General features: G+C 39.6%; 1 protein-coding gene and 3 long non-coding RNA genes across 9 annotated transcripts in view; 3 read left to right on the top strand and 1 right to left on the bottom strand.

The window, feature by feature from the left end:
• Positions 1–46: 46 nt before the first annotated feature.
• On the top strand, positions 47–7,685 carry LOC142602056 (uncharacterized). Its single transcript, XR_012835707.1, has 5 exons — positions 47–99; positions 3,836–3,904; positions 6,016–6,135; positions 6,471–6,616; positions 7,531–7,685. It is a non-coding gene; the product is annotated as an uncharacterized LOC142602056 (long non-coding RNA).
• Positions 2,507–9,826, bottom strand: LOC142602057 (uncharacterized). The gene is made up of 3 exons (XR_012835708.1): positions 9,795–9,826; positions 8,157–8,287; positions 2,507–2,773 (listed from the first exon to the last, which is right to left on the bottom strand). It is a non-coding gene; the product is annotated as an uncharacterized LOC142602057 (long non-coding RNA).
• MIDEAS (mitotic deacetylase associated SANT domain protein) overlaps positions 9,416–27,780 on the top strand; it is a 186,019-nt gene continuing 167,654 nt past the window's right edge. For 3 of the 6 annotated variants that reach the window (XR_012835706.1, XM_075754330.1, XM_075754329.1), the window contains exon 1: positions 9,416–9,603. The gene's annotated coding sequence lies outside the window, so the exon portion shown is untranslated. Of the gene's footprint in view, positions 9,604–10,270; positions 11,046–11,132; positions 11,475–27,780 lie in introns of those variants that run through there. The other 3 variants (XM_075754332.1, XM_075754331.1, XM_075754334.1) reach the window with 2 other exon arrangements.
• LOC142601919 (uncharacterized) lies at positions 16,482–19,710 on the top strand. Its single transcript, XR_012835492.1, has 3 exons — positions 16,482–17,636; positions 17,687–19,512; positions 19,558–19,710. It is a non-coding gene; the product is annotated as an uncharacterized LOC142601919 (long non-coding RNA).

Here is a 27,780-nt window from a genome sequence, read left to right as displayed (position 1 = left end):
TTGTTTTGTTGTTATTCTAAATAAGGCTAGTTTTCCCCTTGCAGTTTTTGGGTGCAGATTTCCTGAACCACTTCCCATTCTCGAGAGGCTCTAGAAGGGGTAAGTTTTCTCCGTCGTTTCTCTGATGTACTTTGATCTATAAAGCCCAATGTCATGATTCCACAGTGATTACTAGTGGACAGTGGATTTGCTATTCTCTGCCTTGGGCGTGGTGGATTTCTGCTGTTTCTTGATAGTGGCACCATGAAGACAAGATAAGTGTATTCAGAGCATTTTTTTGTGGGGAGGAGATGTTGCTGAAGCCAAGACTGATTGCTTTTGTATTGCTTGAGGCAGTAGTGATATGGGAGGATGCATCTCTCATAAATGTGAGGAAAGAGCAAAGAAACTAACTTAAAGTACCTATAAACAGTCTATAGTAAATCCAGCACATAGATAATGCTAGAGCAAGTGATCTTGCTTGGTATTTGAATACCTTTTCTGTTGTTGCCTTTGTAGATCATGTGTATTCCTGTGTCTTTTCTAGTATAGATCTCAGTTACATTAGCCTCCTTGAGCTCATTTCCTTTGCTTTCTCATTCCACTGTGGCTTCAAGGAGCTAGAGAAGATTCTGCAGGAGTGGGGGGAAGGAGGAAGATAAGGGAGGAGCATGCATTTGCAAGGGAGGAAAGATCCTGTTTAATTTGTAGGAAAGGAGAGGTTTTAAGAGGACATGCAAAATGTCTGAGATGTGTTGATAAGACATCATTCCTGCCTATTGGAATTGCTGCTCCCCATTTTCTTCAGGCTAGCGATGTTGTGACAGCCATGAAGGTATGTGTTTCTGTTGAGCATTATTAGTGTATTTCTGGTAATTCAAATGCTCAGTGGACAATATAATAATATAACCATATCCATATTTGGGAAGCATTCCTGCCTTGGAATACCACATTCTAGCTAGGCACTTTGAAATTGCATTTTATGCCCTATGTAGATATTGCAAAATAGCTCTAGTTGTACATTGTACTTTGAACACAAGCTTTTTGAAGGTTCCCATTGACAAGTAAAAAAATTGCCAAGTTTCTACTTGAAAAAAAAGGAAAAAAGGGAAATTCCATAATGACATTTGTACCAATAAACATACAGAGAGGAACTGAATTAATTTTCTGTATTATCAAACATGCTATGTACTTTATAACAGAATTAAGGACTGTTTAGAGATCACAGAGATTAACAGAGCAGCTGATTGGGATAGGACACAAATTGGCATTGGAAGGCAGCTTGGAGGACTGCCAAAATACTTCTGGAGTCCAAGCATGAAAATCAATATGATGATGAATTCTCCCATGAATCCGAGAAGAATAAAAACTGCACAGCAATTCACGAATTACACTGCCGTGTAACGGTGATGACAGACAAAGCTCTGCAACCTGCTTTGCACCAGTGCAAACTGCCAGCATAGGCAAGCATGCAGTGTCAGTAAAGAAAGATTAAGGAGTAGAGGGACAGATAAGGTCATCAAGGTGCATAATTATGTGGTTCCAGATTATCCTTTGTATTTGGTACGTGCCTGCCATATCTTATTTATACATATTGGTGTCTCCCATTGTGATTGATTCATATCCCCGTCCCCTTCTATAATTTATTTATGGGATTAAATAGGAATGAGTCCCCAAGAGACAGAGTACCATAGGCTACCTATGGAGCCTGATGTTAGCAAATGCTTGCTTTTTGATTCCCACCCACCCCCCCCCCCAGATTTATACTGCATATGTTTCAATTTAATCGCAATCGTACTGAGTCATTGTCAGTAAAACCTGTTTGGGCTGAAAGCTCTTTGAATGATTGTCAGTGTCAAATGATTTGAAATGGGCTTTGAGATTGCTACTTGTAATATATCAGCTACTGAAGCTCAGAAGGAGTTCCTAGTTGATGTTCTCTATAAGAGACAACTTTAAAGATGCTCTTCTATATCTATGTGTGTATATATATACATAGATATATACAAATTGTACATAAAACTATACATAATAGAAATATTGAACAAGGCACCAAATCCGGCAGATATTTATATGCCATGAGTAGTTTCTTGATGTCAGTAGTGCAAGTAATCTTATTTTTGTGGGCATGAACTGTTATATTTCTGTAAACCTATCAGAAAATTATCATCTCTGCCTGAGTTTCTCCATTATTTGGGGATTTTTTTGTGTGTGCAGTGGGTAGATTGAATGTATTTTTTTCCAGCAAGGGATACTATTTTTAATGATATTTGACAGCAGAAATACTTTTTTTAAAAAAATGCAGTAAGGAACTGAAAGCTTTTTTTTCCCCACCATAAACCATTGAAAATTTAAATTTCCAATTGCATTAGCAGTTGCGTAATTTGAAAAAAACATTACATTTCAGATGACACATTTGAAAGAACAGAAATACTAAGGACTCCTGTAAGTTGCATTTCTGTTTTCTCTATTCAGTGCTGCTGGGAAGGCATGTGTGCAAAGATATTCTTAGAAAAAGACCTCAGGATTGCTGGTTTATTCCAGTTGTCATTAGTTCTAGTCAGTAGCTGAGACAAACAGTGGAACATAAGGAAATATTACATCATTCTTCTTCTGATCTGACAGTTGCTGCTGGTGGGCCGGATAGTGTAGGAACTATTCAGGTGTTATACAACCTGTGACTTCCTGCATAAATGAGAATCTCTTAGTCCAGATAAACAATCTTAGAGCTGAATGTTGATTGCATTTTCCATACAAAGGAGAAAGAGAGAGCATTGCCTTCATATTGATGTACCTGTGAGGAATATAATGTATGTGAAAATTAAATATAAATTGAACAAAAGCACTTTAGGGTATTAAATAGACTAATGATCGAATTCATTAATTAGTCTGTACTTCAGTAAGAAATTGGTCTACTCAGACTATTAAAGGAACCACCTAGATTGTTGTCTGTAAAAATAATTCCTAGTATGTAGCATTAATGTTATCTAAAGACAGAGAAATATTCTAGCTCATCATTTCAAATTCCAGTCTTTCTGTTATTACACTAAATTCAATCAAGCTGTGAATATTACTCTGCAGTAAATGCTCTCAATAGTTCTTTTTCTTGTTCATTTGTTGTTGTTGAGACTCTGAGTGCTTCTAGGGGGTTTCTCTGCCTGGGCTCAAAGCCAACTTAAAGCACAGCTGGTTGTCTTGGGGGGAAAAAAAAAGAGATAGAAGAAGTCTTACTTGCAAAAGAAGTTACTTGCAAAAACAAGCCTCAGTGGGGGCTTCTGCCATATTTGCTTGGGAGCTGCTTTAAGCTGAGGCTCTTGCATGTGGTCCTGCCTGAGCTACATTGCAGCTGCATCACAGCCGTGCAGGTGCCTAAAACCTGATGCTGACCTGTGAACTTGTCTTCCCAGCTTAACTTCAGCCCTGCCTCATCCCCATGGAGGTGCCTGATGCCCTGGGTTTGGGGCTGCCCCCCTGGCCTGCCCTGCTTCCTCACTGGGGGTAGTGGGACCAGCCCCAGCTGGTGAGGCCCTCCCCTGCCAGCCTTGAGAATTTCCTTGGCTCCAGACCTCAGGCCCTTGGGGCCCCAGCCCTTGATGCTCCCCGACAGTCATCCACTTAAGTCTTAATCAGAGTATCTATTACCAAAAAGAAAATCCACCCATTTGGTTTCTAGACAGTTTTACATGGGAGTTTCAGAGAAACTGTAGAACTACTCTCATATTTTGTAAAGCATTCACTGTGAAACCAATATGGTGCAGGAATTGATGTAAGTGCTTCTGAAAGCATGTCTGCAAACTTCCAAAACTTCAAGGTTTTGGAAATGACATATATACTTGTTGCATGCCATATTTTTCAGGAGTACTTCTACTGGTCTGAAGTTTTGTTCACCTTGCTGACAGCTATTAGTCTACTCACTTTTTCCAAGGTATGTATATTAATAATAATAATTCATAGAGCTAATGAATTTACAGTGCTTTTTTCAGAACATTTTCAGAGTTCTAAAATAAATACTACATATATTTATTAGTCCCTTTTCTAACGGTTCTTCTCACACAGTAGGTATGAATATGTCTCTAATTATTTAAGAAATAATCAGAGGCAGTTTACAGCCAGCTTTTTGAAAATTGTCTTATTTTAGGTGTTGTTTAATTTTTTAAAAGATCATCCTACTTAAGGTAATTTGAACCTAATTTTCAGAGGGACTTGTGCCACTGTTCAGTCAATTGAGCAGCATGAAACATTTGGTGTTCTATAATTGTATGTTTAAATTAGTGACACTTAGATCAGGGGGCATGCTGTATTTTAGTACAGACTGTAGACTGAGATCCTAAAATACAGAAAAAGTGTAGTGTGACAGATGAATTTCCATGTGGACTTGAGCATTTGGAGTTAATCAAAGCTCAGCTATTGAACCTCCCAGTGGCCTTCAGCTCACTGCTTAGCTTCTCCAAATGTTGTTTTTTCCTCAATTATAAACAATGAATAATGTTACCACAGACTATTGTTTGTAAAACAAACAAACAAAGAATGTGGAATTCTGGGAGAAGTGATATTAAATGCTGAAAGGACTGCAAAGTGTGTTTAAGGCTATACAACCTAGCAAAATTAGGAAGAAAGCTTCAGCAGTCCTGGTTTTCAGCATGCCATACAATTTGGTACTTCATAGATTCTTACACTGTTTTTTTCACCATGGTGTCTGAGCTTCTTTCAGTAGTGTTTAACCAATGTGAATAACTTTTTTTACATGTGGTTTCTTCTCTAAACCACAGTGTCCCTCCCTTTCTCTCATGTTACAAGGTCTCATCCTGGTTCTCAGGGAGCCAGTTCATGACAGTTTGTGTATGTGTGTATATGTATGTATTGACACACACACGGTCTATAAATAAACACATGTATTTTTCCCTAAGCTGATCAAAGAAGCTGATTCTTGCTCAAGTGAGTAAAGCAAACTCATTGTTTTAATTTTAAAACGAGATATGAAGAGTAAAACAAATATACAAGATCTTTTTTTTCTTTTTGCAAACTCTTTAAAAAGGCAACACCCTTCTTTCCAAACGTTGTATCTGACTGCATCAAGTTTCCCAAAAGGAGTTGTACCCTCGAATAATATTTTAAATGTATTTCATTTTAATTCTGACAAAGATGGGAGACAGACATTGATATTGGGGAAATTCAAATTTCTCTGTAGTAAGGAGTAATTAATCTTGTATAAAAAGAAAAAAATCTTTTTTATAAGTATTTTGGCCTGCGATAATGCAGCTGAAAAATGCTGACTACGACGGAATGAGTTTCTTTGTATTTATGCTGATGGTCTTCTAAATTCACAACCTCAAAACAAAAGCCCAACCAACCTGAAACACATACAATCACTTGTATTTCCTATAAGATTTTTTCAAATTATTTTAGTATAATTTAATTAAGCCTCCTCTTATGTGAGATAAGGTGATTTGCTTCTTGAATTATAGAATCACTTAGGTTGGAGGGGATTTTGGAAGGTCACGAGTTCAACCTGCTCAAAGCAGGGTCAGCACTGAGTTCAGACCATGTTTCTCAGGACTTTTTTTGTCAGGTAGTCAGGGCTTTCTTAGGTATTTAAAACTTTAAAGAAAGGAAATTCCACAGCCTCTTGTGGCAACTTGTTGCATTGCTTCACTATCCTCACTAGCTGGTTGGAACAGCCACTGTTTCAGTTCATGACCATTGTCTTTCTCCCACAGTGCACCTCAATAAAGAGCCTGGCTTTGCCTTCTCTTGTAGGTAAGATCTAGTCTTGTAGCTACTGGAAGGGTGGTATTAAGTGTCTCCTACCTGTTCTCCTCTCCACACTATACAAGCCCAGTTTCCCTCAGACTCTCCTTGCAGGATGTCTGGTCCAGCCCCTGACTATCTTGGCTTTCTACAGGCTCAAGTTTATCAACATCTTTCTTGTACTGGGGTGCCTAAAACTGGACATAGTATTCCAGATGCAGACTAACAAATGCTGAGTAAAGAGAAATAATAATTTCCCTTGATATCGCTTTGCTTTTCTTTATACAGCCCAGGATGCTGTTAGACTTCACTGCTGACTGGTGGTTACCCCACTGTCCACCAGGACCGCCAGATCTTATTCAGTGCCACTGAATGGCCTGTCAGTCCCAGCCTGTGCAATGGCAAAAGGTTAGTCCAGCCCAAGTGCAGGGCTTTGCATTAGTCTGTGTTGAACTTCATGTGGTTCCTTTCAGTCCATTCTCTAGCTTGTCTAGAGGCAGCCCTGCCCTCAAGCATTGAATATATTTGTGGGATAAACACTGCAGCTATTCATTACTGTTGTATGCTGTCATTCATTTTTGAAGAAAAATATCACATCCAGTGGAAATTTTAGAGGAAATTTCAGTGTGATTATGAGATGGAAGTTTTAGGCTTATTGGAATCTGAAACTTCTATTACAAAGGATGTAATTATTTTCTTACTAGCTATAGTGATTAAGGCCTTCATTTTATACTTAATTTCAGGGAGAACTAATAGCTCCATATTGTCTCCCATAATGCTGGAGCAGTAGTTAAACTCGTGACACCTAGGAAAAAGATGGGGCATTGGCTCTACTCTGACTTGGTGAAAAGAGTGCCACCTACTGAGAGTATTTCCCAGCTCTGCAAACGTAAGTATGCAAAGCATAGTCTTTAATTCAAATTCTGACTCAGTGCAATCCAGTTTATTAATGATATGAGTCAATGTTGTTACAGCACAAGATGTGTCTGTACAAGCCAAAGGAACCTAAGATTTTTTTTTAATGGTGATAGCTAGGAAACCTTCCAATCTCCTTCTTCAATGTAGTAATAAAATAATGATGTAATAGGGAATATATGAGTATTAAATTTTGTTACTGTAAAGCTGATGGAGGTGTAGCCTGCATGCAGTCTCAGATTGTGCTGAGAAAAGGAGGGGGGAAAAAAAAGTGTAGCAAAAGCTGCTACTGCAAGGAAGAAAATTGTGATGGCTAGTTCTGGAGGACATGTAAGGACTACGTAACATGAGGAACAGAGAAACAATTGAAGAGCGCATAGTGGCAAAATCTTTACAGAGCACTTCATAAAACTGTTTATTGCTCAGTAAGATAAACAGTAGTATACAGCTCTAGAAACATTCCTTATGTCATGGTATCTTTGAAGTGTGCTGCTTCTGTTTCAGATCTATAAACTGATTGGTGTACCTACAGGCTTGCCTGGTTTTGTTCTTACCACATTTGGTATGTTTAGGAAGTACCACCATCCTTTCTTATAGATTTTTACACCTTACAGTGTGTTTCAGCTTTGTCCTTGTGGTAACTATGTTGTCTTTGGCTCAGTAAAGAAGGATTCCTATCTACCTTATACATTATTTAGGAGACGACTATCAAAATACAAAATTAAAATATCTCCTAGACAAGGGTAGAAAGCATACTCCCCCGTCTGTGCAATTTTAGCTTCTGTAGCCAGATGCTGACATTTCTGCCATTGTCTGCTGCTTTTACGTGATTATGTATTGTGAAACATGAGATGCTGCTCATCATTTTGCTTCCCAAACTCCAAACAGGTGAACTACAACATGTGTTTATTCTGGCTGGAAGGAAGAGCTACACTTTGCTGTTACAATGTGATTTACAGTCATAGAAGAGGTTTTGTCTTTTTTTTTTTCCAATGAAAGTTGAGATAAGCAATTTAAATCTTATCAATATCTGATGTGCTTCATGGGAGGCACATGTAACATCTTATAACAGAGAAGGAAATAACTCCAGTTTATGGAATCTGTCTTTTCAGTCTTTTATTAGGGCAAATTAAACTTACGGTTTGTATGCCTTTGACTTCAGTTTTAGTCATTGTACGTTCAATTATTTCAGCTTGCTTTACATATTAGCTAATTTGTGAACAGCTGTGAATGTTCTATCTGTATTGATTTTAATAATTATTGACCTATTGCTCCTGTCTAATCAGGAGTTTAGAATAGCAAATGTATTAATGGTACTCTGGAAGAGTTTTCTTTGAATGTCCTATTAAGATGGTGTTGCATCAAATGATACCTTTGGTTATGAAAGAAAAAAAACCCAACAACTTTACCAGTAGTACCTGTGGCTACTATTTTGCTCTTCACCTCTATGTGTCTCACTGTTATTCTCTGCACAGTGACAGGAAAAGATTGGGTGTGGTGATTAGACTACTGACCTGGGACTCATCAGAGAAACCTGGTTGTGCATCAGATACGTTCTGTAGTCATAGGTAAGTCACTTCCCTGGGCTCCTGTTTCCACACATCTTGAGCTTCCCTGGTAGGAATTTCTGCATAGAAGCCAGGAACTATTGTGAAAGAAATCCAGACTAGAGTGAGCAGTGCAAAAATTACTTCTGTATTTCACTTTATAAAGCAATACATGCTAGCAGGAAACTGCCCTTCTGGTCTGAAAAAAACCCCAACAAAACAACAAACCCAACTATGCTGCTGTGTGCACTGAATGATCTAAGCCTGGATGAAAGTAAACGCGCAGCTCTGTGCATGTTGGGGAAAAACGTTTGGCGTTTTCATGTGCTTGGCATGTTTCCCTGAATGAGAGTCTAATCCGTGAACGCTGTCTACATGTTATTCTATATTCTGAAAGTTTCATTGATTGCTAACAAACTCGAGTAGTAGAGTGGTCTACAGGGGGAGCAATGACGAAGCAGCTTCTCTGTTTCCTGCCTTCAGAGCAGCAGCGTGCCTGCGTTTGCCTGCACACTGTGTTTTTTATTCTCAGACCAAGGCAACAGAGGAAGCCATATTCCAGTAGATGAGCCGAACATTTTTAGAAACCTCAGCAGTATGTGTTGTTGTGAAAGTAAATTTCAGTTTTCTTGTGAAAGTAATTACAGCTGTTTGGTAAAACGGCCAACAGTATAGAGATGACCTGAGGATTTGTAGCTAATACAAATCCTTTCTCCCGTCCCTGTTTTTCCACTTTTTTTTTTTAGGAAAAAAAACAGTGAAAAAAGGGACCAAAAAGAGGAAAAAGAAACCCGTGGTTTCCTCTGGCACAAGCGTTTCCTTAAAAAACAAAAAGCTTTTAGTTTGTTTTGCTTTAGAGCGAAGGGCGACGAAGCCTGATCGCACCGGGGAGGCTGGCTGAACTCGGGGCATCAAACCGGCGAGCTTTGCCAGGTGTTGAACAGGGCAGGATTTTGCAGAGCTTGGCTTCCAAATCAGTGCTGCAAACACTCTCCCCGCCCCTTACTCGTTGGGGATTTCCCCTCCTTCCCTGCAAACAGCAGCCAAAGCCAAGCACAGAAGGTCAAGCCAAGATCTGTGAAAAAGGGCAGGGGCGCCAGGCCGGTGCCAGGAGGAGACGCTGAGGATCGGCGGGGAGCTGCGCCGCGGCGGGGCTGCTCGCTGCGGCTGCGGGGGGGAGGAGGAGGAGGAGGAGGAGGAAGGCGGGAGGAGGAGTTGAGGAGCCCGGGCCCGGGAGCCTCCCCGCTTACCGCACTAGGAAGTGACGCTTTCCCTGAGTCCCGGAGAGAAAGAAACAAAGTTTGGCTTTTTTTTTTTTTTTAATCCCCCTCCTTTCCCCCCCCCCGCGTTTGGTAATTGCCGCTCCGCGTCCCTCTGCGGGCGCCCACCACGGCAGCCGTGCCTCGCTTTGCAGGTGAGCAAGCACGTTGGTTTTTTTTTCCTCTCCTTTTCCGCGGGTTTATTTTTCTTTTTCCGCACGATTTGCTTCCGTTTTCCTGCCATTTTGGAGAGGGGGTGTCTTTCCTGGGGCTTTTTTGTTTTGGAGGGGGGGAGGTGTAGGGTTTTTTTTGTGGGTGCTGGGTGCAGGATGAGGAGGAAAAGTACCTGTGGAGGTGACGGGGGCGGCTGGCTACGCGCCTGGGCCGCGCAGTCCCGCGGGGCCGGGGCCGGGGCAGCGGCACTCCCGGCCCGCCTGCTGCGGGGGGCCAGGCTCGGCTGCTGAACTATTTCCTCCTGCTTTGCCGTGAATCGTTACGAGGGCTCCAGAGGGGTTACTTGACTGCTGCTTGTCTGCAGCAGCGCAGTAAGGATGTATCTGTGTGCGGGTGAGCTGCCTGCGGATGGTATTTTTTTTTGGGGGGGGGGGGGGGGTTTTTGGTTGGTGTGGGGGATTTTGTTTTCGGCTTTTCTCTGTGCTTGCTGCGTGCTGGAGCTGGGGCAGGTCCGCGTGTGCCGCGGCCTGCGGGCGCTGCGGGGGAGCACGCCGCGCTTCAGCCGCGCCGTAACGCGCAGTCAGGCTCGGCTTGCAAGGGTTGGATTTCTCTGCTGAGATTTACGCGGTGGAGGGGGCGGGAATTTATTAGATAATTTCTGAAAATCCTGTGCTCTCAAATGTACGGTTCTTTCTCTGGCAGCGACTGTAAAGGACTGATTTTTTTGCAGTTTACCAGTGAAAACTGACAATACACCCACGCACGTATGTGCGAGTCTTATGTAATACTTACGGGTTTTTTTTAACAGGCGTAAGCAGGATTTATTTTTGGTTTGTAAAGTCTTGTGTGGTTGCAGGCTGCAGAATTAAAGAAATAGTCTCTTTGCTCAACAGACATTTACCTGGCATCCTCTTTAAAACGGATAGTTTCTTTTTTCATAATGCCCAAAATAATTTGATTTCGGCCTGACTACGTGTTTTGAGTGCAGTGTAAAGGCCGTCTATACTGGAGCAAGCAGTTAAGGGAGGGGAAGAGAGAAAAGAAATGTCCTAATGCGGAGACTGATATTAGGTTGTTTAGAGGGCGAGACTGCAGTTCTAAGCAGCAATAGCAGCAGCTTTATGACTGTGTGTAATTAGAGTGATTGCATAGGACAGCATTGTTGGAACGAATACGTATACACAGGCTATTGTGCAAGATTTCTGTAGCTAACAAAACCTAGTTTTGCATTGCAAATGCTAAAAAGAGAATGTATTCTGCATTGAACTGCCACATTCCTCTTTGACTTCATCGAAGAATTCGGGGAGGGGGGGAGGAGAAGTGGAGTGAGGCTGATCGTAGAAGTCACAGATGTGAAGTACTCAGCAGAAACACCACCAGTAGTCTCTGAAATCACAGAAGAAATTGAAAGCTCGTTGAATCGGTGAGTTCATGTTTCAAAAGTGATAACGCTGCAGGTGAAAATCAGTCAGGTTTGCTATCAGTCCTGCAGGTTTAGTGTAGTTCTTGCTCTGGTCTAATTGCTTGTGTGGAGAAAAATGCCTGTGTTAAAATTGGCTGAACTAAACTGCAGTTCAGCTAGCTTACTTGGAGAGAAGAGCATTGGGGAGAGTTTCTGTGTCGGGCCACGAAAAATAAGAGGCTGAAAGGAATGCTAAACTAGGCATGTGTTTTAAACACGCTGTTTCAACTTCAATTGGAGTTGCATCTTGCTTGGTGATCTTGCAGGCAGTGTTGGCTGAGGGATAGGACCAAGGCATTGAGAGTGTGCCATTGACACTGTATTAGCAAGTCTCGAAGACTTTGAAAGACCATCAAAATTATGCCAAAGTTCTTCTGGATGCAGCTTAAGGTACATAGGATTTGTTTTTCAGAGATGCTGGTTACCTGTAATTTTTATCGGTTTAGTTTTGGAATTACTTGGAATTCATGAAATAATAGATCCAAACGATTTCAGATCCAGTACTGGGAAATTGGCCTATCTAAGATTAGAGGCAATTTTCTAGAAATGTTATTTTTAACTGTCATTGCTGATGTTTTAATGCCATGAAGGCTTGTAAAGTGTTTTGAGCACTGTGATGGAAAGTACTATAAAAATGGAAAGCTGCTTTAAAATTTCTTGGTGTTCAACTAGAACATATTATTTTAGTTGAACACGCTGATCACCTTATTACTGGTAGTTTCCTCAGGCTGTCAACTAAATGCTTCATGTAAAATGCATGTGGCTTTGTTAATGAAGAATGTAGTGATGTGCTGAAGAAGTTTGGTTTTTTTGGTTTGTTTTTTTTTTTGCAAGTGGCTAATGAACCACAACACTAGGCCTGTCACTTGATAAACTTACTTTTATAGTAAGATCCTTCTGTAAGTTCGTTGAAGCATTTTATTTTAATACAAAGTAAAGATATGTTAATCTGTGCATTACTGTGATGTTCTGTTTGTAGATTTTTCTTTGAATTGTCCTTCATGTCTTGACTGACTTGTAAATCTATGTTATGCTAGGTATTTTAATGTCAAAAATACTTCTGGGGAAAAAACAGAAACAGTACTTAAAGATTCTTTGAATCATTTATGATAGTAATACAACGTAGTCATTCCTTATGCTAAGTCTTTTGCTTTTCATAGCCTGTGTGGTGGGAGAAAATGTTTTAGGCCAGAGTTCTTCAGGCTTGTATACAAAGGAGTAGGTAACTTTCATGTCCATGAGTCGCCCTGTGGTAGTCAGTGGAATTAGTCATAGACATACATTTGTTTGCATATTAGCAAAAGGGAGGCGTAATCCTGCTAGCCTTTAACCCATCCAGGTCCTTGAGAGTAGCGGTGATACAAAATGATGAGGGCTGTAGCATGGTTGCAAGCCTTTTGAGAGCCAACGTACTCGTTCCAGATGTTAATTTATGCTTTTGCATTTTCACTCCTATTGTCAGCTGTAAGTGGTAGCTGCAGAACTGCAGGAGATATTTTCAAGCCTGGCATCCCTCCCATGACGCTATTCTGTCAAGCTGCCATGGCAATCCCTTAAGTTGCCCCTGATGGAGGACCTACAGCCTTTCTTTGGAAATGGCCACCTTGGTGGTGGCGGTAGCAGCAGCGTGTCTGTGTGTGTGTGACTGCCATGAATCAGAATGGGAGTCTGTCTAGCCTGTGATCCTGTTTCCAAAGGTGGATGGGGTTTCTATATGCTTAGCAATTCTCAAGGAGTTTCTACTCAAGAAAATTACCTAGTTTTCCCTCAAGCTCAGGTAAACATTTAGCAGCCACTTTTTTAACCTACTGATCAAATTATGGAATGAAGGTGTTGAAGGGACTTGTGTTAGGGATAAGAGCTGATTTGGTTTTGTTGTTTTACCTTTTCTTTAAAAAAAATCTGATCTTTTTTCTTTATTTTCTGAGGCATTGCATAAAATCTTAGTATTGGTTGCAGTAAATTACAGTTTATGCTAAAATGAAATGTAGTAAACATGCGTATTGTCTGCAGTGCAGTTAGTTATATTCTAAGTGACACAAAGGGAGAAACAAACCACTTTTCTTTGACTGTTCATCATAGGAAATGGGGGTGGGGGGGGTGAGGTTTTGCAACACATGTCCAAAAAAGCTAGCAAATTCTGGCACAGGCAAGCCAAGGCTCATGAGTCAACTCCAAATAGAAGGACTTGTCACTGAGCAATTTGTAAATAGGAGGGGTGTACTGCTAATTCAAGGAAATACCCTCGTTAGGACCTCCCCTAATAATTGGAATAGTGTGGCACAGAGCTATCAGTCAGACGGGAGTTGTTCGTGCTTCAAATCACATGTTCCTTTTAGTGTGATTTGAGCATTCAAACCAAGAAATCTTTGTCATGCAATATGTAGGTCCCTGAAGGAGGTGGTTGCTCAAGTAATAATTTAAATTTTTGTAGCTGCATGCCAGCAACTTGCATTCCACGTGGAAGCTCCTTGGCAGCTATAGCAGCTCCCAGTGAACAAATGGCATGTGTTTCCAGTGTGAGGCTGCTCAATAAGCACTTCACGAGGTTTTGCACAACTTCTGTTTCTGAATGGTCTCCAACTGTAGCCCTTCTCGAGTGCTCTGCTGATCAGCTGTAGTGAAAAATACAAAGAAAAAAGTATAGTCTTGATGCTGGGGAAAAATGTGAATGTATGCATTTTGAATGCAGCCAAGATTCAGGTATTCAGGAGCAACTGATCGAATGAGGATGCAGAGGTAAATCTTGGTAATTAATTTTTTGCTTTTCTGGCTGTGTTGATACTTCTTATCATGTTTGGTGCAACTTACAGCCACCTGATCAACAGGCCTGAATTAATATAATTTTTTAATCTATATATAGTATGGAAGATGTACAGGTATTCTTTGAAATCTCTATCTCTTAAAAATAGATGTTCTTTTTATGTACAAGTAAATTATAATGCCTCTTGTTGCATTGACAGCTGGTGTTGATCAGGAAGTTAAAAACTGGGAAAAGCTAGATTTGGAAGGGTGGCAGTGTTCAGTAGGTTTTTGGTTTTTGGGGTTTGTTTTGTTTGTTTTGTTTTAAGGCAACTTGAAAGGCCTACAGCAAAACATGGAATAACGCTATCTCCTTTGTTTTTAGTTTTTGAAAATTAATTTTAAAGTTCTACATAGTTTGACTTAAGTATTGATGAAGATTGAAACGACTTAAATGCTATTAATGACTGAAGTAGTAAACAAAAATGGTTCTGATATCTTTTTTTACTAAATTTGTTACTGATTCATTAGATGTTCAGTGTTGGGATGTAAAGAGATAGGAAGCGGAAGTCAGTATTCACATTTTATTTCTTCTTTGCTGTATATTATCTTCTCACATGAAAATTGGTTCTCAGTTGCTTGGCTTTCCCCATCATGCCTTACTAATAGGAGGGATAACAATGTAATAATACATATTGGTATATTCTCTTTTAATTTATTTTGGGAAGGCAAATTAAACATGTATGTATATTTATGTGTACACACATTATTCTGTTATACACCCTTAAGTTTCTCATCTTGTAACTCAGTTACCCAGAGAACAATGTTTCCTTTTTTTGTGGTGCTAGTGTAATGTTTGATAAGTTTTGTTTATTTTTAAAAAAAACTTCTTGAAGGATTTTTTTTTGGTTTGATTGTACTATTATTTCAAGCTTGAATATCATGCTAAATTTTAGGTTTTATCTTAATTTACTGATTTTAATAATGTTGCTTTTGGTATTTCTAGAGCTATAGTGACCAGAACATGCATGAATTGTGACTGCAAGAATTGTTGGTGGTGGTTTTTTGGTGTTTTTTTTATCAAGGGCTTTTAACTAAGAAGACTTTTTGAAATACTGGTTTAGCTTTGCAGTCTGGTTGTGGTACAGTGTTGTGTGGTTGATTTCCAGCTACCATATCGGCTGCAACCCTTCAGCAAGGGTAAACTAGAATCTGTTCTCTGAAGCTCCATGTTGTAGGGCAGTAGGCCTGCTGCAGTGTGTGTTGTTTGTCTGTAGTGTGCATTGCGATGAAGCCAAAAGTTGAAACTAGTTCCAGAAGTCTACATAATCTTAAAATTGCCCTGTTATTGTATAGTTCATAGGGTAAAAGTACATTTCTGTTTGGATCCCAGGTTGCTTGGGGATGATGCGTGATTTCAAATGCTTAGGTGTGGCCTTATCTGCTACATTTGTGTACACTTATGATGCCTTGAGAATCTCCTTTTGAACTCCTGCATCTGTCTTTCAGTAATCTGTCATAAATTACGTTATTGTTTAGTTCTATAGTAATGCAAGTCAATTATTCTTACAGTTTCATAATATCCTTAACTGTTCAGTTCCTTGATCCTGAATAAGTCACCTTTAGACACGTTGAAAAGTAAAGTAAACCAAAGTGCCATATGTTAAAAATACTCTTGGGATTTTACTGAATTGTTTACCATTAAACTGTCTTATTTTCAGGCTTTATTTCTTCCTACATAATGTATTGTTCATTCTTTCAAGCACTTCCTGAAAAGAGTTAGCTGTGTTTGTAGGAAATTACTACACTTGGGTGGAGAAGAATTTAGCAAAGTATTTTCCTATTTTGAATTTGTTTTTTTTTTTTACACCATTTGAGAACAAAATCCCAGTACTGCTAAATTCCTGGTGAGAGGAGAATGAGCCACAGCTGTAAGGCATCCTGATTGCTTTAGGAGATTCCGATGATGACAGTTTAGGATGTTAAAGACTTGTGTGTTTGAAACTGGCAGGGAAATCTGACTGCCCCTATGGTTTAGTTTGACTTTGTGACTTAAATAATTCTGAATTGAATTATTCTCTTAAATCTTTTTGATAAGCTCTAGATGTTATCCTGTATGAGACATGATAAATATTGGAAATATTTATACTATAATCTTTATTATATTGAATTGAAATTATAAATTTATTTGGATTTTTATTGGAAAGCTATTATCTTCTCCAATTTTTTGGGAAAAAAATATTTTTTAAAGTATATATCATGAGTAAATCACATAGTTTGTCTACAACAGTAGTTGTTTAAATGAAGATGTTTTAAGAGATGTTGAGATGTCTGGGGAGAAGTAAATTAATGTACTGTAAACGAAAGCTAGGAATTAAAATGTACTACTGTACCGTTGGGCATTCTTATTATTAAGAGTTTAAGCTGCCCCCTTGAATATTTGGGAAGCCTTTAGCACATAAAGGGTGCTATTGCAAGTAAATAATTGTGCAAAATGTTGCATTTTATCATGAGCTTAATTTTTTTCTGATTTAATTTCAGTATTGAAGTAGTCTTTGTTACCATGATTTTTTAAATACATGCAAAAATGCAATATACATTTAAGACATTTCTTCTTTCCTGTTGAAGTATGAGAACTACTTTGACTGTTTTGGGTTTTTTTTAAATGCTGCTCTTTGGTAAAAGTGAAATATTTCAGGTATGGTACTAGCTGATTTATTTTGCTATTGCTACTATTTCTTTCTATAGAAAAAGTACTGTAACTTTTTTTATAATTTGTTCTGTAATAAAAATGCTCTTTTATTGCCTAAGAATATGAAAAGAAGAATGTGGAACTCCTTATAAACAATTCATTTTCATTTTGAATTTGAGATGCAAAGAATAAACATGTGAAGTATTGAGGTATTAAAAACCCAGGAAGTTTGGTGTGCATCATGCTTTGCTTAGGTTTTACATCTGTTAATGGTGAGTAATGGGCTGCCTCGCAAGAAGCTTCATTGCAGTCAATGCTGATATTTTTTCTTTAAAAAAATGAAAAAGCCTATCTGAGGTTTTTCATTTGCAGTAAGAATAAACCTGGTTACCTTACCTTTACAGAGGAAATTAAAATACAGAGAGCTTTGTTAGCAAAAGAAATAAAATGCAGATTTGAATCCTTGATTTTTAAAGTTTTTCTTTATAGCTGGAAGAGCTCTTAAATAATAATTACTCTTGATGCAAATTGCACACTGGAAGATTCAGGTAATCTCTCCTGGCATTTTAAAATGAGCTAGCCTGCCTGTGCACACATGTATACCAAGATGCAGGGTTTTGTTTGTTTGTCTAAGAATGACATAAGAATCTATTTGTTAAATTGCAAAGCACAGGAGACAAACTTGGGCAGGCTGGTCATAAAGAAGCAAGGCATTTCTCCAACACAAGGGTGATAGAGTAAGGTTAGAGACTTTTCACTGGACTTCAGGTTGCACTGCTGCTTTTTAATGAGTTTATGGATTTTTCCACAAGGCACCTCCGTCAGAGGTATCATTGGGCAAGTATGAGACCAAAGGCAGTGGCCCAAGTACTTGTCAACATCAACAATTGCTTGACCACCTGTACTTGGATATCTAGTTAAAGGGACAGTGTATTTGATACTTGGGGTTGATGTTAAAACAGCCATGTTGGCAAGGTGCTGCTGCTTTTGTGCTGACTATATATTTGGCTGGCAGGGAATTGACTTTTACGATTTTTTTTTAAACAGAAGTGTTTTGTTTTGTTTTTCTTCCCCAGTGGTGATAAATCTAAATCAATAATCTGTTCCAATCCTGACCAGTAATATTCTGTTGTTATAGTATTCTGAAGTTACTGTTGATGCTTGTTAGACTAAATTTTAGATCAAAGTGCAAAACTTGTTTTTAAAAGACAACTCCAAACATACATTCTCATGTAGGCACACATAAAATAGAAAGGTGCCCAGGTAGGAAGGTACTTAGATTTAGAAGCTTTTAATGCTTCCTTTATGAAATGTATTGGTATTTAAACTATACTTGGATTTGGATCTCGAATTGTAAACACTGGCTTCAGTCCGTCTACTACTGTAATAACATACTTCAAGGACTGATGACAGAAAGCAAACAAGAAAATTTGGTATTTGGGCTGGTTCACGCGTTAGCTAAAGAGCAGAGATGGCACTGGTGTTTGCAGCAACTCTTTGATGTCTAATACAGAAAGGTAACTTTCCTTAAACAAAAAAAATAATCTTGTTTTCTACAATCTCTTGTCAAAAATGTGAGCAGAAATCTACTGAAGAGGATTTGTGAGAACAATTCAGATCTGCATAAGATGGCTTGCTTCTGCTCTTCACATCCTGAGCATTAACAAAGACTGCACCTGCTCTGTAATTCTCAGGCTACGTGGTATATGTTTTACTATGTTTGTTTACTATGTTTCTTTCATATTATGAGCCAATATGATTTTACTGCAGGTTTTTACTGTTTTAGTTTGAATGATACGTAACAGAAATGGAGGTTACACTTAGACCTTTAGAGGTCTGAGTGATCTATCTGTAGGTGTCCCTTTTGTCAAAAGCAAATTTGAGAATCTGATATGCCAACGGAGGTTGCAATGCTGTGACTCAGTAGCAGCAGTTCTCATGGAGGTCTGTTTGCAGGAATACAGCCTAGAAATTGCAGTTGGGGGGAGCTTTCCAACATATTAGTTGGGTTAAAATGTTTAAGAATTCACATTCATACTCTTATGAAGAAGTCAATGGCTTTGTTTAGCCTTTAAAAATCTTAAGTAAAATCTTGCTCTTAATCTCTTTTATTATTCTGAAGTGCTTTTAATGTTCTATCTCCAAGTAAACTGGTGTTAATATTCTGGGAGAGAAAGTGTTTGCATTTATGATTTCACTGAGCCTTTTACATACATAGACACAACAAGCTGCTTATACTGAAACTAAAATGGTCAGCAGCAAGGAGCATGTACCTAGAGCTTGGAGGAAGTCTTGCTCTTTGCCCTGACCCAGAAGACCAGTAGGTCTTCCAGTCATGGAGTTTCCTGCATTTAATATATAAGTCCACACTTAGATTTACGAACCATCAGACTACTACGGGTATGTTGGGTTTGCGTGGCAAGGTTTTGGTAGCGGGGGGGGGGGGGGGTGTCTACAGGGGTGGCTTCTGTGAGAAGCTCCTAGAAGCTTCCCCTGTGTCTGATAGAGCCAATGCCAGCCGGCTGCTGGCCAAGGCCAAGCCAATCAGCACCTCTGTGATAACATATTTAAGAAGGGAAAAAACCCCAACCAAGTAGAGCTTTTTGCAGCCAGAGAGAGGAGTGAGAAGATGTAAGAAACTCTGCAGACACCAAGGTCAGTGCAGAAGGAGGGGGAGGAGGTGCTCCTGGTGCCAGAGCAAAGATCCCCCTGCAGCCCATGGAGAAGACCATGGTGAGGCAGGCTGTCCCCCTGCAGCCCATGGAGGAAGGATGAGGGGGTGTAGAGATTCCACCTGTGGCCCGTGGAGGACCCCATGCTGGAGCAGGTGGAGGCACCTGAAGGAGGCTGTGACCCCGTGGGAAGCCCGCGCTGGAGCAAGCTCCTGGCAGGACCTGTGGACCCGTGGAGAGAGGAGCCCATGCCAGAGCAGGTTTGCTGGCAGGACTTGTGACCCCGTGGGGGACCCCATGCTGGAGCAGTTTGTTCCTGAAGGTCTGCACTCCATGGGAGAGACCCATGTTGGAGAAGTTCGTGAAGGACTGTCTCCCGTGAGAGGGACTCCATGCGGGAGCAGGGGAACGATGAGAGGAGTCCTCCCCCTGAGGATGAAGAAGCAGCAGAAACAACATGCCATCAACTGACCGTAACCCCCATTCCCCGTCCCCCTGTGCTGCTGAGGGGGGTTGGAGGTTGAAGCCGGGAGTGAAGTTGAGGCCGGGAAGATGGGAGGGGTGGGGGGAGGTATTTTAAGATTTGATTTTATTTCTCATTCGTCTACTCTGTTTTGTTTGGTAATGAATTAGATGAATTTCCTCTCTAAGTTCAGTCTGTTTTGCTCGTGACGATAATTAGTGAGTGATCTCTCCCTGTCCTTATCTCAACCTGCAAGCTTTTCGCTATACCTTTTCTCCCCTGTCTAGTTAAGGAGGGGAGTGATAGAATGACTCTGGTGGGCACCTGGCCTCCAGCCAGGGTCAACCCACCACAATGGGACAACTAAGACCAAAGACAGACTTGAAAGAGAAGGTGACAGAACGCTATACAGGAAGTGTTTTCTGGTGCCATGGGACATACAACAAACTGTTTCCAGCCTTCTCTCTTTCTTGCAATCTGACTGCCGACATGTAATTTACGTTGTTTGTGCCTTGTTGTCATCCTCATTTTAAGGTGACGTAATTACCTTCAACGAAGAGGCTACCAAACTGCACTCTGACCTAACAAGTGGTGGCACAATGTCAAGAGTGGGAATGGAGATGTTGCCCCACCCAGGGAAGCTGATTGAAGGGGGCTCCGTTAGGGTACGGTGTGATTTGTGAGTCTGAATTTGCATCTCCATGGCTGGGTGAGTGTTGTCAGCAGGCTTTGTACAGGAGGTCACACCCTCTCACACCTATTGTGTTTGAGGAGGAGCTGGCTTTGTTGTTCAGAAATAGTTATTGGCACTCTCTTTAGAAAGAGCCAGTGCTGTGGACCTCTAGCAGATAGAGGCACTTAAGCCTTAGAATAGCAACTTTCTTCATTCAGATGCAGATACATATTTGCCTATATGATGCATCCTCTATGGGCCTTTTTGACTGGACATCCTGATTAAAATGCTTACTTCTGGTTTTCTGCAAGATGCTTTATCCCTTCATGTTTGTTCTAGAAATCTGAGATGTAGAACTGAGGCCTCTGGATTGCACTGTAGAAATGTGGCACCAGTTTCTGTGTGGAGCAGATTGAGTAGAGTTTTCCTAGCCAGGTTACCTACTCGACTTTTAAATCAGGTTGTCAGAGAACAGAATTATCATCTCTGTGCCCTTAGGGTATTTCAGTCTAGCTCTTATGCAGTTATTTCATACTTTCCTGTTTCTCAGTTGGGTAACTTTGTCAGTGTCATCGAAAAGGTCAAAGATGGAAGAAACCAAAGTGGTACATCAACTTTCTCCCTTGTAGCATGGTTCCAGGGCATTTTCCCCAGGTGGTTATACATCTGTCAGCTGCTGTACTGTGGGTTAGGGTTTTTTTATTGTGAAGATGAACAGAACTACTCAATTTTGCTGTGTGCTAAAAAGTATTTTAAGATGACAGTTCTTTCTGAGTGACTTGATTTGTGAGAGAAAGGTATAGTTTGGAGGTGGAAGGGTATTCCAGTATATAACTGAGTTATTGTGACAGAATTTGCCTGGGAAAGTGCTCTAGATTAAGTGTAGGATGCCTGGGTGTTTACTAGTAACCATCTGAGCCATACAGTTTGGGTGCATGGAGGGAATGTGAAAATCTATTGACATCTTTAGTTACTCAACTAGTTTATTTTTGGGAGCTCATGAATTGGCAGGACATAGTGACCCTGTCCGAAGGGGAAAAGTGTAATGACTTTGAATGCAGGAAACTTGGTGAATATTTTGCCAAGTTGCTTGCTACTATTTCTTTGAGGCAACTATAATGGAGGTTTTAACCCTTTGCTTTCCCAGGGAACATTTTTGCATAGTGTTGATATATTTTAATGGAAATCCAGTACTACTCTGTCAACATGCAAATGCTTAATGCATCATACAACAGATTTGAAGTGTGTGAGGATTTTCTTGTTTGAAAAAGGGTGAAAATGGTTTGGTGGTAGATTGCTTGTTTGTAACCCTTTATAGTGTTATACACGTCATTTGGAATAGGTATAGCTTGGATTCATAACTGCTGTTGGGCACAAAATGCTACAACATAGAAAAGACACAGCTGTCTTGCACACAGGTAATATTAGATGGTGAACAAGTAAGGAGCTGAGAGAAGTTGTTTTTATGTACAGAAGCACAGCTGTATATTGCATGACACCGATACTGCTTTTGCACTATGTGGCTAGACAGACCCAGCAAACAGGATCAAAACCTGCCAGTAACAACTGCAAAGTCTTGTGGAAGCTTTGCTCTTCCTATTATAAATTTTCTGCATGTGACTGCTTTGCACAAAACTATTACCGCTTAGCATAGTGCATAACAAAGTAAGAACAAGAAAGCTTTCTTGTAGTGCGTTCCTTGTAACTACTACTATAGTCCTGGTTCGGAGAGCTTATACAAGGTTGCATGGAGTAACTTGGGAGCTTATTCTGGAAGAAAGTTGGTTTTCAATATTCTGTACTCTTACACCATCAGAAATTCTCAACTATCTTGTCATTTTAGTTGAAAACTACTTCATTGCTGGGAATAAGTTACTTTGAAGCATTTTACTTAGTGTTACTTGCAGTTGTCTTAATGAAAAGTTAAAGCTGTGTCCGTTATTCTTAATTGTTCCATATCCCTTTATTCATTCACACAATTCATTTGTGGTCTCACACCAGCGTGGCGGGATTTCTTAAAAATGCTGAATTTTGAGAACAGATGACTTACCAATCACTTTGAAGGGAGAGAACCACTGATTTGATTTTTGTGTGTTCTACAAACAATTTAAAAAATGCCAACAGATGAAGAAATAAAGCAAAGGTTAATACTTGGCATGTTGGATGGACCATGGAGAGCAAGGTGACATCCCCTTTTATTATACAAGTAATTTTTTAAATATTTTTTTTTTTAAGGAAGATCTGGAAAACTCATGTGCCTGGAACAATGTCAACTGTCAGCTTATCTATTCAGCAACAGTCCCTTACTATTATTAAATACAATTGCTGGAAAAATTGTCTTGGGTCTCACATCTTAATTGAAGGTAGGGATGTTAATTCATTTTTGAAGATTTTTTTTTTTCCCCATGAAGTGTATATTAGGTGTTAGTTTCAAACAGTATGAGTTCTTTTTTCAGTAACCTCAGTGCTAATTTTCAAATTCATTTTAATAAATCTAATTTATTTGTCTAGTATTTTAGATTAGCTGTTCCTAGTTTTAAGAACAAAAGCTTCCTCCATCACAGTAACTTAAAAATTAAAATATTTCCAGCTGAAAATTCTTTTTATTCCCCTCCCCTTTGTAGATCACGTTAAATACACGTTTAACAATTACAAAAATCTTGTTGGTTAAACATGAAAAAATATATAGCTGTACTTTCATGTTGCTTAGTAGTTTTTTGGTAACTAAGAAGTTTCTCCAATTGAATTCTTGGAGGTGAAAAACCTCTGAAGTTCTTGATGCATCTCTTACAATAACTTCTTGAGAGCAAAATAACTGGTTTTATTTCAAAATTTAAACAAAGGAGTGTTTTTACAATTCCTTGATAACTGCAAAGACATTAATATGCTTCATAATTTAATCTGATCTTTTGTTGCGCATGTTTGTTTGTCGGGATAAAGCATCATTTTAAGAAAAAAATATTCGAGAAAACTACTTATGCAAAACTTTTTCCATTTAAATTGGTTCTTACCTGCAGTGAATCTAGTCATGTAAATGTATGCATATATATGTACAGTATAGGTATAATGTATAGCCAAGATAGAATACAGCTGATTATTAATCACAGGTGTTCCTCATAGTTGTGACTTCAAAGAAAATGTGCTTTGCAAATAGCATTCATCTCCTTTTCTTGTCAAACAAAATATCCAATGTATAAACTGGATGCTAGTGTGATGGAGAACACCACCTTTGACCAGGCTGCAAATACGTTATGGCCTTAATTTCATTGAAAGCATTGCATCTCTTGGAAGTTGAGTATTAAAGCAGTTGAGATACACTTTGTTTTAGGGTTTTTCTTGAGGGTTGTGGGTAGCAGTGTATGGTTTTTTAAATATTCAAAATAAAAAAAAAACCTTCCCTTTTAGCAAAGTCTGAACACTGTGATGTAGCTAGGCTCTTTTTAATCTAATTTATCATTTTAGGGAGCTTGCTTTCCTTCTAACGCAGAAATTGAAAAAGAAGCTGTGTATATTCTTTGCTCATGGAAATGCAGACCAAGTACCATAAACAACAGAAGGGGCTGTATATTAAAAAAAAAAATTAAAAATCCTTATCCAAGACCTAAATGAAATGAATGTATTCCAGGATGCCTTTATGTGCACTGCTGGACAGGGTGCAGGACTCCATGCTTGTGCTGCAACCGTCTGTCGCCTCACGTGTCTTTGCAGGGTTTTTTTGTGCCTGGCTGGGCCTGGGGGGGGCCTAAATTAATGGAGTGGGCCTGGATGTCACAGCAGCTGCAGCCACAGGTCATGGCATGCCAGGCTGCCTGCAAGGGCAGGGGGAGCTGCCAGGTGCCTGGTTCTGAGGGCAGCCTGTGCTTCATGACTCTTGAGACCGGTGGGCTCAGCTGCAGGGTGGACACAAACCTTTTGAGAGATACTGTTTCTTCAGGCTGTCACTTGGGTTCTTGCTCAGCAGCTGATGCATTTCATTGGAAAATGCAGCATCAGAAAAGCATGCTCTTAGACTCCAAGTGGCTTTGGAGCAGCTGTACTAGGGCTAAATAAATATAGCCCTCTAAGAGGAAATAACTTTTCTACCAGATATATGCACAGATGGATTGTAATCATACCGATGCCAGTGTTTCCCTCAACAAGAGAAAAAACTTTAGTAGAGAGCTATAAATGGAAATTTGTGCTTACACTCGCTTCTTGCAGCAGCGATTTGAGAGCACTACTCCGGCATAGTAGGAATGAGATAGGGATCTTAGGGAGTTTGAAAAACTAAAGGAGCTAGGGAGATACAGGCCATGAGCTACAACAACAATGTAAATTAAAATTTATTGGTCCCTAGATGCCTAAAAAGTGTCTGGGAGCAGTTCTTTTGCAGCAGTGTGAGTGGACCTGGATAGTAGAGATGTAGGTGCCAGAGGTAGTAACATACTGGGTGTCGGTATGCTCAAAGAGATCAGGGGAGGATAGCCTTTCCCTGCCAGGGGGAAACGCACTGTCTTGCCACCTCCAAAATACTGATTTCATTTTGGATAGAAAAATAAAACTTTTTTTTTTTTAAAAAAAGGGGCAAATTTGGAAGATATTTAGTAATTACAGATTCGCTTTCTAAAAAATTGGTAATGAGTAGTGCAAAATACAGAGCTAAAATTATATGCAGACAGCGCTTATGAGAGCTGTTGCTTCTTAAGAAAGGAATTATGATGTTAAAATAGTGGATCTGGTATAAGAGCATTCCAGATTTTGGGTTTTTTTTTTTCTTTGAATGAGGAAGTTCTTTAATGAATACTCTAATGAAATATTGTTCATCACTTCATCTTCAAATACTAAGATACTTTAATGATGAGGGATTTTGCTTTGAAAAGGCAGCTTCGAACTGAAAGCAAACTTGTGGATTAAAACAACACCCCCCTTCTGTGTCTTAAAATAAATGGATTGTATCTCCTGACAGAAATGGTGCCAGTATCCAGAGGAGGCTTTAGGGCTTTGTGATGGAGTTGCATGCTTTAAAGACTAAAAAGTAACTTTAAGTTAGTCCATGTGTTTGTAATTTTATGTCTGTCCTTTTATTTCTTTAAAAAAAAAAAGTTGTTAAGCTTCAGCATGGGAAGGAAGAGGTGGTCAGTGATTGCTTTTAACCACTGAGGTTTTCCAGAATGCCTGGGAAGGACACAGTGCTGCTTTTGCGGTGCACGTTCACTAAGGTCTGTGCAGCAGAAGAGACTGCAGCAGATCTCTGGCGAGAGCTTGCTGTGCTCCACAGGCCAGTTTTCCACAACTCTCAGCAAATTGGTCACCACTGATTATTCTTTCCACATGTCGATTTTGTGCATGAAGCTACTTTAGGGAATTGAAGCCAAAATTCAGGAGTTGGAAGGTTAATTATTTCCCTTGCCTTTTTGCTTATGTGTGCAATTTGCTTGGAGGGAGAGGGAGGAAGTGTTAACCATTTACAAGTATACATCTTCCCCCATTCCTCCCCAGAATGATTGTGGAAATTAGTCCTAGGCTGGTTTAGTGAAACAGCTAAGTCGCTTTCAATGGTGGAGACTGTTCTAAGTACACAGATTAGCAAGAAACACACAGTGAGTAGATATTGTTACTGAAGAGTTAGCTCTTCAGAAGGAACAGGAAAAGAACGCATCCATATTCGGCTGAGGAAATTTTTACTATTGCAGCTAGGCAAGCAAAGTATCTTTATTGCTACAGCCTTTATCTGAAACTGTTTATTCAAAACCCACCAGAAGTATCATTTTACTTGCTTAAGGTATAAAAAGCTTGAAAAGTTGGAGCGTGGTAAGCAATTTCCTTTTTTTAACATTAGAGTTGCAGATCTGCTTATTTTAGAATTTGACTAGAGAGCTAGTGAAGTGATACTGGGAGTTGAGCAACCGACAGGTGGGGTTTTTTCCAACTGCTGCCGTTAAAAGCCTAAACCTTTGAATCCAGTGTCTACTAAATGTTAGGGGAAGGTAAGCGTATGACATTTTTCAGCTGATTTTTGAGAATTCACAATCCTTCAAACTGTAAGCAGTTCCTCTAATGATACTGAGAAATTTGGCACACAATATTCTTTCCATATCAAAAAACCAAAGTGTTAATTCCTCTTCACTATGTAAATATCTGTGCATAAAATAAGAAGATACATATTGTCAAGTGACATGATTGAGAAAACCTTTTATTTCTTGAAGGGAGCTGAGTCACAGCTTTTTTGTGTCCAAATTTGTTCTATTACTTTCAGGTAAGGTAGAAGTCAAAAAATTACATTAAAGAAATAACCAATTGTGAGAAGATACTTGGAAAAAAAAGGCACACTAAGAAGTTACTACAGTTGCTTAATTGGATGAGTGGTTCATGTCTTTTGAAACAGTTTGTCCTGCCATGATATCTTTGTGGAACTAAGTATATTTAACTGGAAGGCATCGTGTTCTAGCAAATGGACAAAATGCACGGGGAGAGCATCTGCAGGGACCGATAAACTAGTTTCAGAAGGGAGATATTTTCTTCTTCCTGCTAGTTTTTTTGTTGTATCACCTTTTTCTGAAGTGTTAGCTTCCTACATGTTGCAAAATGAATGAAAACCAACCATTGTACTTGACCTCAATCTAAAATCGAAAGTGATAAATTCTTCAGCCCTGGGCCTCTGAAGCTGTTGCTGGGGGGAATCCCTGTCTCTGTGCAGATGCTACTGTGAAGCTTTATGCCAATACCAGGGTCACACATCTTGCAGAAGGTGGGCTGAAGATATGTGAAGAATGTGGTAACCTTGATGAAGCAAAGCTGTAAATATACAAGTGGCTACAATGATACAAACGTAACCAGCTACATGTAAGAACCATATACGTGTAGAAGCGGTTCTTTTATCTGAACTTTTTTCCCTGATGGTGTTATGTGCAGGTAGTGATGAGTGTGAACTTTCTTCTGCTTTTTTGTTCAGTTTTGTTGCTCTGACAGTACTTTCGTGACTCTGATTTCGCATATTTTGTCTGCAGGGGAACCTTTTGTGCCGAGTGTTCAAGATTTTTAATAAGGAAGAACAAAGTCACAAACATAAGTGGTGGGATATTTAGGAACAGAATTGTCTTAATCTACTGTAATAGGTGAATTTCATCACAGTTATGTGCAAATTGGTACTTGTTCATTCTTTCTAAGTAATACTGTGACTTGGCATTCCTCGTGCATAACTCTCAAGGCTTGCTTTTTTTGTAAACAGCTGCTATAAATACATAGCTTTTTATGGAAAGGGGGAAAACAAGACTTGCAATTGCATCTCTAGTGTTTGCATCTAAAAAACCCTGGCCCCTATTTTATTTTTTCCATGACACTTCATTATATTTCACAACCAAACGTGTGATGGTTCTGCCCCTCCCTTCCCCCTCTCCCCCCTTAAATGAAAGAAATTGAACGTTCGCGGGTGCAGAGCAAAACTGGGACCAAGGACCATGATGCCCCCCCACCTC

Source organism: Balearica regulorum, chromosome 5, assembly GCF_011004875.1.
Source record: "Balearica regulorum gibbericeps isolate bBalReg1 chromosome 5, bBalReg1.pri, whole genome shotgun sequence".
Classification (NCBI taxonomy): domain Eukaryota; kingdom Metazoa; phylum Chordata; class Aves; order Gruiformes; family Gruidae; genus Balearica; species Balearica regulorum.
Note: the sequence above shows the minus strand (reverse complement) of the source record. Positions and strands in the feature narration are given on the sequence as shown.